The 14806-nt window shown below is 51.6% G+C and overlaps 1 protein-coding gene across 1 annotated transcript in view; it reads right to left on the reverse strand.

Annotated features, from left to right (window-relative positions):
* LOC142292146 (serine/threonine-protein kinase Nek5-like) overlaps positions 1-14002 on the reverse strand; it is a 138201-nt gene extending 124199 nt beyond the window's left edge. Inside the window, exon 1 of the mRNA XM_075337300.1 lies at positions 13935-14002. The gene's annotated coding sequence lies outside the window, so the exon portion shown is untranslated. The remainder of the gene's footprint in view (positions 1-13934) is intronic.
* Between the last annotated feature and the right edge of the window lie 804 nt (positions 14003-14806).

The following is a 14806-nucleotide window of genomic DNA, read 5'->3' on the forward strand; positions in this document are numbered from 1 at the left end:
ATTAGGCCCGCTACCTGTCCACCTGGCAGCGATACCCTGCCAAGCCGCCTCGGCGGGCGAGCCGGCTGCAGACGTCCAGGACGTCCCTGAAGTGCACCAGGGGGAACCGCTAGGACCGCGGCCCCTTAACAGCATGGTGCCAGAAGTCCCGGCAGTGATTGTGCCAGACCCCGAGCCCGGGACTGTGGCCTGGATGAAAGCCCGGGTGATTCAATTCCACCAGCGTCAGCAGGATCAGATCTTCAGGATGATGGAGCAGTGGACCAACGAGGTGGAGATGCTGATTGCAACTGCCCCGATGTACGGAGGGGGAACAGATGTAGCAGAACCGACTGGTGACCCACGTCCCTATGTCCTACCAGGACCGGCCGCTGCGGCTGAGGGGCCCGGCCTAGTCTCGACCTATGCATCATCCTTGCCATTACTTCTGGGGCGCCTCAGTGTAAACTCGCCTGACCTGCTGCCCCATGGTGCTGCAGAGGGCTCTGATGTGCTGGATGCTAGAGGCCAGGAGGCTGCGGCAGCTGGCGGTAACCCGCCTGGCGCAGGAACAAGAGATGATGACTCCGGTCCCAGCCCCGGGTCCGCTACTGAGTTTGAAGAGGCGAGTGAGCGTTCCCGCTATGTGGGAGACCCCGTGGTTTTCCATACCTCGCGTACCGGTGGAAATGGGTACCGGGTACCCCTGTCACAGCAGGCATGTCAGTGCATGTTTGATATGCTGGTGGCAGAGGATGGGTCCGCCTCAGCAGAAGAATCTGAGTAAGGCAGCGGAGCACCGTTGCACATTCCCCGTTGGGACCACCACTGAGTTTTGTTTGCAAGTTTGAAAAAGATGATGATAAGATGATAACCGAACAGTCACCTGATTCACCGTGATTTGGAAAACCGGCCGTTGCCGGCACCGTTGTCCCCGTGGGGACCGTTTAAAAAGTTGCATAAGGGACTCCTTATGGACAAGCCCGTGAACTTGCAGGGCAACCACAAACGTTAAGTGGCTTGTAAATAAGTTGTGTTACCGTTACCGTTTCCGCATTTACCGCCTCCGGAGAGGCAGGTTGGAGGGAGGGCCCACAGCAGAGCAGGCTGGGGCCCAGCCACCACAGGAACCGGTGGCTACCCTCTGGAGGGGAAGGACAGATCCCGCTCGGGTAACTTGTGCTGGACTGGGGTCAAGGGGTGCTGCCTGGGCTTTAGGGGCAGCATCAGGGCCAGGTTGCTTGGGTGAAAGAGAGCGGAAACCGTAACCGTACACTGTTTGCAACGGTTAAGAATTGAACCTCCCGCTGTGGGATGATGCCATAAGTTGTAAATATGTTACCGTTTTTCATATTTTCACAGAAAAACAAAAAGGAAGATAAAACCGGTGTTGGACGGGCAGCCCGAGGACGGTCTGCGTTTTGCTAAGGGGGAATGTGACGCCCTGGGCAAGCCAGGGGTCACAGGTTACAACACCACACGCACCCCACATTCCCTGCAGGTACACACAAGGTCAAAACTAAAATCCTTGTTGCCTTCCTCCAGGGGCTGGTGTCCACACCAGGAGGTGGGCCAGGCGGTAGGCTCCACCCACCAAGGAGTTCACAGCCCTGGAGGCGGGAGGAACCAGGCAGATAGAGTTTGGAGGAGGAGGTGGAAGGAGTTGAAGTGGAGAGTGAGAAGTGGGAGTTCAAAGTGAGAGGAAGTGGTAGAGGAGCTAAAGTAAGAGCAACAGAGAAAGTGACAAAAAGAAGCCTGAAGTTGGTCCGGGTGTGTGCCCCGGACTGAGACAGCAAGGTTGGCAGACGGCGGTGACCGTCTGCAGGCGAGACTGATTGGAGGTTGCCGAAAGGACCGTGGACGGGTGGTGACCCAGCGGTACCGGAGCGGTATACGAAGATTAGTCAGCACCAGGGCAGGGGCCTTTCGGATCCCGGCAAGGCTAGGAGTCGCCGAATTTGCCAAATCCGTCAGTGAAGGGGACGACAACAACCAAGTCCCGTTTGAAGGCAACAGTCCAACCGTTAAGGGGAGACACCGAAGGCACCAGTTTCCCAGGGCCAGCGCCTGCGGGCAAGAGTGGAGCTCCTCCGGCTCACATCCAAGCTGGGGAGTGGGTTACCGGTGGGAACCCATCGCTACCAAACAACAACACATAGGTGCAGGGAAGAGACCGTCACCGTCAACTGCAGGGGAAGTCAGCACCGTAACCGTCCGAAGGACCCGTCGACCAGCCGTTTGTTTACCGAGAACTGTGTCGTGTTTACTGGCTGAGTGAGTACCTCCGTGCCGTGCGGCACAGCGCTGCCCCTGCGCCCCTGCACCTCCACAGGCCCCATACCCGCCTGTCCACCATCCCAACCCCATCACTGGGCCCCGGGAGCACCAAAACCCCTACCCACGGAGGGGTAAATCAACAACTGGCTGCTCCGTACCATCACTCCCGGGCTCCCCAGACAGAGCAGCGGTGGTGTCCACTTAATCACCACAACCGTGGGTGGCGTCACGGACAATAAACTATCCCAAATCCCAATCCCCTTTCACTCACGGGCGAGGAGCGCCGCTCGAGTCCCCGGGATCCGGCCCATCGCTCGAGCCACCGAGCAGCGGCAGCAGCAGGCCGCAGCAGCCGCAGCGGCAGCCGAACCCGAGCAGTGGGAGAGGAATGCGGCGTCCCCTCCTCCGCCCGCGACATGTAGAACCACAAGTCGCAGAAGAACTCACACACAGTCCAGAAATGTCTTTCAGGGTTTTTACTCACTTTTTGCTGGTAGAGTGAGACAACTCGGGCGATGCTATGATGAACCAGGTGGAACCAGGTATCCCTCAGGCTGATATAGGGGTGACTGCTGACTTGCCTTCCTGCACCTTTGTTTCGGACCACCCCTGACTTGAAGTATATCGTGGGATGCGTCCAGGGAAGTCGCTACTGCTTTTCTCCCTTTTCTGAGCCGTTTGCTGACAGTGTGGACCAAGGATAAGATGGCTCCAGGCTCGATCCTCCTTATGGGCCCCCTCGTTGCTGTTGATGCTGCGGGTTCTGTGTTGGTTGGTGTGGAACCTCTAGTCCCACTGCCTACAGGATTTAGCAGACCACTAAATGGATGTCTGGCTCTAGGGACCTGTACCCCGTGTGTGCATTCATTACCAGGAGTCCCCGTACTCAACTCCATACTGCTCCCTTTCTTCGGGTGTCTTTCAGTCTGACTTAGTGGTAATGTTCTCCCCCACCAGCAGCCACTGCACGTGCAGAGTCCGACAGTGTCAGCCTTTGGGATTACCTGTTTGTACTGACCCAGCATGGGTGCAGTACTCAGTGGTGCCTGACCAGGTCAAGGGCGCCACAGAAGCACTGACAGGAGTGTGACAGTGACCTGAGGGCCCAGGCGGTTGGTTGCCGGTGGAGTATGGTGGAGTACTCCCGGAAACAGAGCACCAACGGGGTACAGAATCCTCGGTCAGGCAAACGCTCCAGGCAGCCCTGATAAAATCTGCACAGTGAGGGGACCATCAAAGACCTCACTGACCTTGAAGTTCGGGACACAGTAGCAACGGGAAAACCGAGGAACAGGATTAGAGGACCCGACCCCACAGGGTTCACCTATCCTCTGGGGCCAGGCCCTACTTGCGGAGGGCCCAACATCCAGGCTGCCACCAACACCAGCCCCAGTAGTGAGAACTGTGCAGCGGCGGCTCCACTATATAACCGCAATCCCTTTTAAAAAGCGTCCCCAGGGATACGGAACCAGGCAACGGCCACCAAGTGACACCTCCCCAGCAATACACCGCCCGGTACAGAGTACCCCATAGCCCTGGGCGACACAGTAGCATGTAGAAAGCGGCAGCGCCAATGTCTAAAACATCTAGAGGCTTTAAAAGATCACAAGCCCCAATACTTATGTCCCCCCAACCCTCACAGAAACAATGATGTATATGTGGCGCCCCTGACCTGGTCAGGCGCCACTGAGTACTGCACCCATGCTGGATGAGTGCAATAAGGTAATTCTGAAGGCTGGAATAGGGTGTGTATGCCCAGATACATAGCAGCCAGATCTCCCACACTCTTGAGGGGACCCCTGGGCAGACCCAGGAGGGGGCATGCCTCCACATCCAATCAAGGGGTGCGGTAGAGAGGCTGGAAGCTAGCTGGCAGTGGCAGATGGAAAAAGGAGCTGGAGGTTGCCAGTCTGAAGTGGAAATGTGACGCCCTGGGCAAGCCAGGGGTCACAGGTCATCACACCACCACACCCTACATCCCAGTTAGGAACATCAAAGCTACTAAAATCCTTGTTGCCTTCCTCCAGGGGCTGATGTTCACACCAGGTGGTGGGCCATTCAGTTGGCTCCGCCCACCGAGGAGTACACAGCCCTGGAGGCGGGAAGAACCAGCAGATTAGCTCAGGGGGAGCTTGAGTGAAGTAGAAGGAAGTGGTAGAGGAGCTAAGTGAAAGTGAAGTAGTGGTGGAGAAAAGAAGAAGAGAGTAAAAGTGAGAGTAGAAAGGCCTGAAGTCGGTCCGGCTAAGTGCAGGACAGGGTCAGCAAGGTCAGCAACAGCGGTGATTGTCTGGAGGGGGACTGCTCTGAGGTTGCTGGAAGGACCGCGGACGGGTAGTGGCCCGGCGGTCTGGAGCAGTATACGAAGGACAGTCAGCACAAAGGCAGGGGCCTCTCGGACCCCGGCAAGGCTAGGAGTCGCCATAATTTGCCAAATCCGTCAGTGAAGGGGACGTCTGTCTCCAAACAACCAAGTCCCGATTGAAGGCAAAAGTCCAACCATTAAGGAAGAACACCGCCACCGCCAGGGCACCAGTTCCTCGGGGCCAGCGTCTGCGGGCAAAGTAGGGCTCCTCCGGCCCATATCCAAGCCGGGGAGCGGGTTACCGGTGGGAACCCATTACTACCAACACAGAAACATTAGGTGCAGGTCAAAGGGACATCACCGTTACCTACTGGGAGAGCAAGTGCAGCCGTCCGTGGGAACCGTCTTTCCAGCCGTGTGTTTTACCGAGAACTGTGTCACCGTCTCAGGCTGAGTGAGTACCACAGTGCCGGAAGGCACAGCGCTGCCCCCCCCCGCGTCCCTGCGCCCACCAGGCCCTGCATCACCCACCTCATTGCTGGGCCCCGGGATCACCAACCCCTACCCACGGAGGGGCAACACAACAACTAGCTGCTCCTTACCATCCTTCCCAGGATCCCCATACAGAGCAGCGGTGGTGTCAACAAATCACCACAACCGTGGGTGGCGTCACGGACAATAACCAATCCCTATACCCAAAGCCCCCCTTTCACTCACGGGCGAGGAGCGCCGCTAGAGTCCCCGGGATCCGGCCCATCGCTCGAGCCACCGAGCAGCAGCAGGCCGCAGCAGCCGCGGCAGCCGGACCCGAGCAGCAGTGGGAGAGCGCGGCGTCCCCTCCTCCGCCCGCGACAGAGGCGCAGGAGACGGACACGCTAGTCAGACCCTGCACGTGTAGTAGCCGTTGGCGGGGGAGAACGGTCCCCAGAAGTTGGACAGAAAGATGCTGAGGAAGTCAGCTGGTCGTGTACAGAGACATCTGGTGGCTAGGCACGCACGGGGAATAGGTCCCTGGAGCCAGACATCCATTTAGTGGTCTGCTAAACCTGCCGGTGGGGTGGACCACAAGTCCCACACCAACCAAAAACAGAGTCCGAGCATGAGCAGCAAGGAGGGGGCCCATAAGAAGGATAGAGCCTGGAGCCATCTTCCTTGGTCCACGCTGCCAGCAAACGGGCCAGAAAGGGGAGAAAAGGCAGTTGCAACTTTCCTAGATGAATCCCACGGTACTTTAAGTCAGGGATTGTCCGAAACAAGAAGTGCTAGGAAGGCGAGTTAACGGTTACCCTTAGACCAGCCTGAAGGATACCTGGTTCCACCTGGTGTATCTCAGTATCACCCGGTTACCTCACACAACCATCTGAAAGTGAGTAAACAAGTTGAAAGACACTTTGGACTGCGACTCAGTTATTCTGCGACCTGTTCCACACACCCGAGCCCCTGGGGCCAGCCTCACTCTCGGGAGGCCACACCATCCGACTGCAGATTCCATCAGCCCCAGACGCTCGTTAAACTGCAGTCGCGGTCACCTATAACCCTGACCGCAAACCGAGAGTGGCGTCACGACTCAGATGTAAATAACCTGACATACCTGTTGCCAGAGAAGATCCCAAAGAGTAGTCCCTGCGGCGTCCCTGGAGGTGGAGCGGTGCCCCTGAGGCGACCGCCGCAGCGGTGGGCGACTCATATATACCTAATTATCAAATAGACCTTGACAAGAAGGATCTGTTGAACCGAAACGTTTACACTATAGGCCAGTAAAGGGGGTTTTTTTTAGTATTTTTGGAGTGCTGCCTCCCTTGTCTTTTTATTTATCTATCTATCTATCTGGCTTTTCACTTCTTTCACACATAAAAAATCAGTAATTTCAGTATCATGAGTTTTTTCCATTACCAGTTACACCGATGTCACACAAACGACACACGGATAGCACACGGATGACACAGGTACACACGGATGGACAAAACGGACCGTCTAACGTGCGTCTTTTGCATGGATATGTGCATGAGGCTTTAATCCGATTATTCACAGTTGACATCTCTCATTGTGGTCATTTATTTCTCCAGCCTTTTCCATTTGGCCTTGTACCAAAATGAAGTCTTCACCTGGTCATGACTTCCAGTTATATTGCCCTCAAATATTAAATTCATATATCAGTGGGTTATACTCTGAGACAAAGGGACCAATTTTTTTCTCTAGTGTCATCATAGTTGCTTCCATTTTTTTGAGCATTCGTTGAGCTGGCACTGTTAGTGTTAAAGGGCTGGGGGTGTGGGGCATAACCATGCACTTTACAGTGACAGTGGCAGCCAGGGGGAGGGGGGCGGAGCTGCCCTACAGTCCCCGACCGGCACTGTCTGTGTGACAGGCTGGCGGGGTGCGGGGTACGGCCTCACACTTTAAGCCACAGTGCTTCAGGTCATCAGAGGTCATCCTCTGGTGGTAAGCTGTGTGACGTCACTGCTGCCAGCCTGGTCCCCCTTGTCAGTGTTTCCCGGAGCCTGGAGAAATCGGATATGTTTTTGGTCTCTCCAGACTCGAATGTAGCAGAGCCAGGACCTTTTTGGGACATTGTATGGATTACGGTGGAATTTCAAGGGTCTTTTTGGTGTTAATAAAAAGGGGAAAGAGGGTACTGTATTTTATTTCAAATAAAGGATTTTTCTCTGTGCTTGTGTTTATTTCTTTTTACTTATAGGATTAGTGATGGGGGAGTCTCATAGACTCTTACCCATCACTAATTTTGGGCTTGATGACAGTTGTGCGCTGTCATTAACCCCTATTACCCCAATTGCCACTGCACCAGGGCAATTGGAAGAGCCAGGTAATTACCGAGATTGTAGCATCTAATGGATATGACAATTTTAGGGCTGCTGCAGGCTGCTATTTTTAGGCTGAGGGGGGGAGACTTCAAAAAACCATGGATCTCCCCAGTCTGAGAATACCAGCCCCCAGCTGTCAGGCTTTATAATAGCTGTGTATCAAAATGCGTGGGACTGCAGGCTGTTTTATTTATTTATTTTTTTTAAATTATTAATTTAAATAATTAAAAAAAAAGTCACATGTGGTTCCTCCTATTTTGATACACATCCAAGATAAGTGGACAGCTGGGGCTGCAGCCTGTAGCCGTATGTCTTATCTGTGCTGGATATCATAATATCGGGGGAGCTTACGTCAAATATTTTATTTATTTATTTTTACTGTACGATAGACCCACAAACAGCGCCTGTGATTGGTTGCAGTCATACACTGTCACACAGGCTGGGGGCACGTCTGACTGCAACCAATCACAGACGCTAGGAGGGCCGGTGGGCGGGGAAAGCAATGTATATGCAATGAAGGTAATGTGTGGTCCCTGAAGTGAATGGGCGGCCACGGGAGCAGTTACAACCGCGCCAGAGCCTCAGTAGATATGAAGCACTTGCTTCATTCTTTTTTTTTTTTTTTTTACTTTCCAATTTGCCGGATCCAGATCAACACCTGGGTCCGGCACTCGGGTAAGTTTGAAACCTCACGGATCTGGACTTTTACAGAAGAGAGGAGAAGCTGCTGGATAGAGATGAGTGAACCTTTGGAGGTTCGGTTCGCTGGCAGCAAACGACCCCAGGATCGATTCCGACAAGAACCACAGAGCAAGTCACTGATTGGCAGTTTGAGTCTCCGCCCACATACAGCCAGCCATAAGCAGATCACTTCCGGTCGCGGGTAGGTGGACTTTTTTTTATTATATTTTTTTTTATTGCACCCTACAAACACTGAAAGTGGCTCGCACAGGGCTGAGCACCGAGCATACCTGAGCATAGTGTTGCTGTCACGAGTTTTGTTCACACGTAAAGCACCTGATACCCAAACTTTGATTTTTAAATATGCTGTTTAGTTTGAAAACCGAATTTCAGGTTCACTCATCTCTACTGCCGGACAGGTGAGCCGGGAGGTTTTTGTATTTTTACATCTTATATATATTATGGTCTAGAGGTCTGGAGACATTAAAGATATACAAACAGCAGCAAAGAATTTTGCTGTGGATCGAATTTTTCTGTAAAATCAGTTAAAGTGCACCAATCAGCAGGATTTTCCTATATAATCTAAAGCCAGTGCTGATGTCATACCAATGGGACCAGAAGGGGTGGGGCCTCAGCCAATAGAAAAATAATGTTGCTTACTGGTATCAGCTATGTTGGCTGAGGCCCCGTCCCTTCTGTTCACATGGGTATGACATCAGCACAGGTCCTTCTAGTCACTTAGTAAAATTATTCTATAATAGGATTAGCATAAATAACAAGGGGAGGAGATAACTATGAATACCCCTCGGCTATCAGCTGATTGGCAGCTGCTGCCATTCAAAAAGCTGTTCATTTTACAATCTTTACTTGCTCGTGCTTCAAAACTTATACATCCTAGCTGACAACTAAAGGTACAGTGCCTTGCGAACGTATTCTGCCCCCTTGAGTTTTTCAACCTCTTCCCACATTTCAGGATTCAAATATAAAGTAAATAAAATTTTTAATGTTATGGTGAAGAATCAACAGCAAGTGGGACACAATTGTGAAGTTGAATGAAATTTATTGCTTATTTTAAACTTTTGTAAAAAAAGAATAAACTGAAAATTGGGGCGTGCAATATTATTCGCCCCCTTTACTTTCAGTGCAGCAAACTCACTCCAGAAGTTCATTGAGGACCTCTGAATGATCCAATGTTGTCCTAAATGACTGATGATGATAAATATAATCCCCCTGTGTGTAATCAAGTCTCCGTATAAATGCACCTGCCCTGTGATAGTCTCAGTATTCTGTTTAAAGCACAGATAGCATCATGAAGACCAAGGAACACAACAGGCAAGTCCATGATATTGTTGTGGAGAAGTTTAAAGCCGGATTTGGTTCCAAAAAGATTTCCACAACTTTAAACATCCCAAGAAGCATTGTGCAAGCGATCATATTGAAATGGAAGGAGTATCATACCACTGCAAATCTACCAAGACCTGGCTCTTCCTCAAAAATATCATCTCAAACTAGGAGAAGACTGATCACAGATGCAGCCAAAAGACCCATGATCACTCTGGATGAACTGCAGAGATCTACAGATGAGGTGGGAGACTGTCTATAGAACAACAAGTCTGGCCTTAATGGGAGAGTGGCAAAAAGAAAGTCATTTCACCAAGATATCCATAAAAAGTGTTGTTTAAAGTTTGCCACAAGCCACCTGGGAGACATGTGGCGCCCAGGACAAGCCAGGTCGTCACAGAACTACACCAACACACCCCACACCCTGGTTAGGCACACCGAAGTCAAACACAAAAATCCTTGTTGCCTTCCTCCAGGGGCTGATGTCCACACCAGGGGGTGGGCCAGGCGGTTGGTCCCGCCCGCCGAGGAGTTCACAGTCTTGGAGGCAAGAAAAGGAGTCAGTTTAGAGATTAGTTTTGAAGTGGAGGAGTGAGGTAGTAGAGAGGAGACTGACCGTGTCCGGGTGTGTGGCCCGGGCACATACAGCAAGGTTGGCAGACGGTGGTGACCGTCTGCAGGAGAAGCTGATTGAAGCAAACCGCAAGGACCGTGGACGGGCGGTGGCCCGACGGTCCTGGATCGGAGAGCAAAGAGAAGCCAGCACCATCCGGCAGGGCTTACGGACCCCGACCAGTCTAGGAGTCGCCGTGTCGCGGGCGGGGAGGAGGGTGTCAGCACTGCGCTCGCCCCTCTGCTCGGGTCCGGCTGCTGGTGCTCAGTGGTGGCTCGAGCGGTGGGCCGGATCCCGGGGGTTCTCGAGCGGCACTCCTCGCCTGTGAGTGAAAGGGGATTGGGTTTTGGGATATAGTCTATTGTCCGTGACGCCACCCACGGTTGTGGTGATATGTTAGCACCACCGCTGCTCGGTGTGGGGATCCCGGGAATGATGGTGTGAAGCAGCAAGTTGTTGTGTTGCCCCTCCGTGGGTAGGGGTTGGTGATCCCGGGGCCCAGTGTTGAGGTGGGTAGATGCAGGGCTTGGTGGGCGCAGGGACGCGGGGGCAGTGCTGTGCCTTGCGGCACTGTGGTACTCACTCAGCCTGAGACGTTGACACAGTTCTCGGTAAAACACACGGCTGGAAAGACGGTTCCCACGGACGGCTGCACTTGCTTTCCCCAGTAGGTGACGGTGATGTCCCTTTTCCTGCACCTAATGTTGTTGATGGTCTCGATGGGTTCCCACCGGTAACCCGCTCCCCGGCTTCAAGCTGGACCGGAGGAGCTCTACTCTTTGGCCGCAGGCGCTGGCCCTTAGAAACTGGTGCCCTGGCGGTGGCGATGTCTCTACTGTAATGGTTGGGCTGTTGCCTTCAATCGGGACTTGGTTGTTGGGAGACAGACGTCCCCTTCACTGACGGATTTGGCAAATTATGGCGACTCCGAGCCTTGCCGGGGTCCGAGAGGCCCCTGCCCTGGTGCTGACTGTCCTTTGTACACTGCTCCAGACCGCCGGGCCACCACCCGTCCGCGGTCCTTCCAGGAACTTCCAAACGGTCACCCCTCCGGACAATCACCGCCGTTGCTGACCTTGCTGACTCTGTCCTGCACACAGCTGGACCTACTTCAGGCTTTTCTACTCTCTCTTTTACTCTTTTCTTCTTTGCTCCACTACTACTTCACTTTCACTTCACTGTTTACTCCTTCACCTCCCTGACTTCACTGCCTGGTTTCTCCCGCCTCCAGGGCTGTGTACTCCTCGGTGGGCAGAGCCAACCGCCTGGCCGACCCCCTGGTGTGAACATCAGCCCCTGGAGGAAGGCAACAAGGATTTTAGTAGCCTTTGTGTTCCTAATTGGGATGTAGGGTGTGGTGGTGTGATGACCTGTGACCCCTGGCTTGCCCAGGGCGTCACAGCCGTAAAACTGGTCAAATCCGTTAGCGAAGGGAACCTCCGGGGTTTCCAGCAGTCAAGACCCGATTGAAGGCAACAGCTCACACCGTAAAGGGAAACACAGTCACCGCCAAGGCTACAGTTCCCAGGGCCAGAGCCTGCGGGCAAAAGGAGCTCCTTCAGCACCCATCCAAGCTGGGGAGCAGGTTACCGGTGGGAAGTCATTGGAACCGTAAACACAACACAGGTGCAGGGAAAGGCAGTCACCATCAACCTACCGGGAGGAGAACAACCGCAGCCGTCTGTGAGACCCGTCCATCCAGCCTTTTGTTTGACCAGAGACTCCGTGTGAATTACTGGCTGAGTGAGAACCACCGTGCCGTGCGGCACAGCGCTGCCCCCGCGACCCTGCACCCCACCAGGCCCCGTAACCCGCCTGTCATCCCTAACCCTCACTGGGGCCCTGGGACAACCAACCCCCCTACCCACGGAGGGGAGAACCAACATCCAAGCTGCTCCCTGCCGTCGCTCCCGGGATCCCCGTCCAGAGCAGCGGTGGTGTCACCAATCTCACCACAACCGTGGGTGGCGTCACGGACAATATCCCTAAACCACACCACCCCCCTTTCACTCACGGGCAAGGAACGCCGCTCGAGTCCCCGGGATCCGGCCCACCGCTCGAGCCACCACCGAGCAGCAGCAGTAGCCGGACCCGAACAGTGGGTGAGCGCAGCGTCCCCTCCTCCGCCCGCGACAGACACACCAAACATGGTGAAGAAGGTGCTCTGGTCAGATGAAACTAAAATTTAACTTTTTGGGCACAATGCCAAACAATATGTTTGGCGTAAAAGCAACACAGCTCATCACCCTGAACACACCATCCCCACTGTCAAACATGGTGGTGGCAGGATCATGGTTTAGGCCTGCTTTTTTTCAGCAGGGACAGGGAAGATGGTTAAAATTGATGGGAAGATGGATGGAGCCAAATACAGGACCATTCTTGAAGAAAACCTGTTGGAGTCTGCAAAAGACCTGAGACTGGGACGAAGATTTGTCTTCCAACAACACAAGGATTCCAAACATAACGCAAAATCTACAATGGAATGGTTCACAAATAAACGTATCCAGGTGTTAGAATGGCCAAGTCAAAGTCCAGACCTGAATCCAATCGAGAATCTGTGCAAAGAGCTGAAAACTGCTGTCCATCCAACCTCACTCAGCTCCAGCTGTTTGCAAAGGAAGAATGGGCAAGAATTTCAGTCTCTCGATGTGCAAAACCGATAGACACATACCTCAAGTGACTTGCACCTGTAATCGCAGCAAAAGGTGGCGCTACAAAGTATTAACTTAAAAGGGGTCGAATAATATTGCACGCTCCAATTTTCAGTTTATTCTTTTTTACAAAAGTTTAAAATAAGCAATAAATTTTGTTCAACTTCACAATTGTGTCCCACTTGTTGTTGATTCTTCACCATAAAATTAAAGTTTTTATCTTTATGTTTGAAGCCTCAAATGTGGGAAAAGGTTGAAAAATTCAAAGGGGCTGAATATTTTTGCAAGGCACTGTATATATAAAATCAGCCTGATAGTGCCAGTATAGCACTGGCTTTAGGTTATATTCAAAAATCCTGGTGACTGGTGCATCATTTCCACTAATCACACATTCCCTAAGCTCATCCAGATGCCCGAGAACTGCCGGCCTCATGGACGGCGTCATTTTACATAACACACTATGTAAACCTCTATCCACCACCCTGTTGCACAGCTTCTAGCTTCCAGTCGCTGAAGAAACTTCAATGAGCATATTATATGGGATAATCAAGCTTTTACTTTTCAGAACATGAGGTAAAATGTGCATCATCATTCAGCATTGCATAAAGAAGAAGGAAACTGGAAGTACAAGGACATTTACAATAGAGTGAGTGAGAAAAGTAACACAACGGCGGTTTCTGCACCAAACCGTGCAATACCTTAAAACCGGGTTTATGGGTCAGCTTCAGTCCTCCTTGTGGAAAACAATGATCATGGATGCACGTAGACAAGGAGAAGAAAATCCAAACCAATGTCCAGAAAGCAGAAATTTACGGCAGAAATGTGCGGTAAAAGTAGCGGGGAGAGAGCTGAGTGCGGTCCCCTAATGGACTATTAGGGGGGCCGTACTCAGCTCTCTTCCTGCTACTTTTACCGCACATGATGATGGAATAAAGCACTTTGGAAAATTGGATGGTGTTTGCCGTAGATTTCTGCTTTCTGGACATTGTTTTGGATTTCCTTTTATTGCACTCCTCGGGGTCACGAAGCCAGGAAGGGCCACCCGTGACATCCCCAGACCCGACATCACCGGCCCGGCGACGAGTAATAGTTTATCCTCTTGCCCGTGTGTGCTTCATATATATACATTCAAACATAAGTAAATAAATTAATACACCTCCTCCTCTGATATACAATGCCTTGTTTAAGTATATTATTACATGGGAGCGTCCCATTAAAGCTGTGTAGACAATGATCATGCTTGTACCAAAACATGTAAGTTACTGTACCTGGGCTCCTCTAATCTTTAGACCCAGAAAATGAAACTCTTCTCACAAAGTAGAACATGACATGAGATGCGACACAGTAAATTTAGCACATGATGTGCGAGTCATTGCTGTAATGTATCATAGCAGACCATCTGTTTTAAAGGGCAAGTAATATCCAACGTCACAACTACGAATCCCCATTGCTTATATCATTAGATTTTAGACACACAACTAAGTAGCCTTTTTTGGAAAAATTGATGTGAAATAAACCTAAAGGGTGCAGTCTTTTTGGGGCTCTGGTGCCCAAGGGGTCCAATAAGTCTCTTTAATACAATGAGACACCAGTGATCATCAAGTTTGCATCTATTTCAATTCTCACCTTTCTAACCTGGATTATAGTAGGATAAAAAGTGAAGTGTAAGTAATCTTTTGATCACTGATCGATCAGACGTGATATTACACACGGCACAAGACCACTGGGCCCAGTATTTGGACTCGTGACATCACTGTGACATTTATACAATGACTGAGGGACTGGTGGAGAGGGGGGGATAAGTAAGGACGATTTTCTGTTAGACTCAAAAACGTTGAAGCTGAAAACCACTTAAAAGGATATGGACATTTTTGGAGTCATTTTAAATACATGTATTTGTAGGCTAAATTGCAATTTTACAATAGGGTTTCTATACAAATTTTATTTGACTTCTACAGCCTTCATGTATCACAGTACATAGTAGACTACAGAATGAGTTACCTGTGAAAGCATCAGTGAGCTCATCCTGATGACACAGACTGGAACCCTAATTTGTAAATCCCTGGTAGTGGGCAGGGAGAAGTCACCGAGAAACCACCTGTCCAACTACTCTACAGTACGGGTCAGTTCCCGGTGGCTT

This window comes from Anomaloglossus baeobatrachus, chromosome 2, assembly GCF_048569485.1.
Source record: "Anomaloglossus baeobatrachus isolate aAnoBae1 chromosome 2, aAnoBae1.hap1, whole genome shotgun sequence".
Classification (NCBI taxonomy): Eukaryota; Metazoa; Chordata; class Amphibia; order Anura; family Aromobatidae; genus Anomaloglossus; species Anomaloglossus baeobatrachus.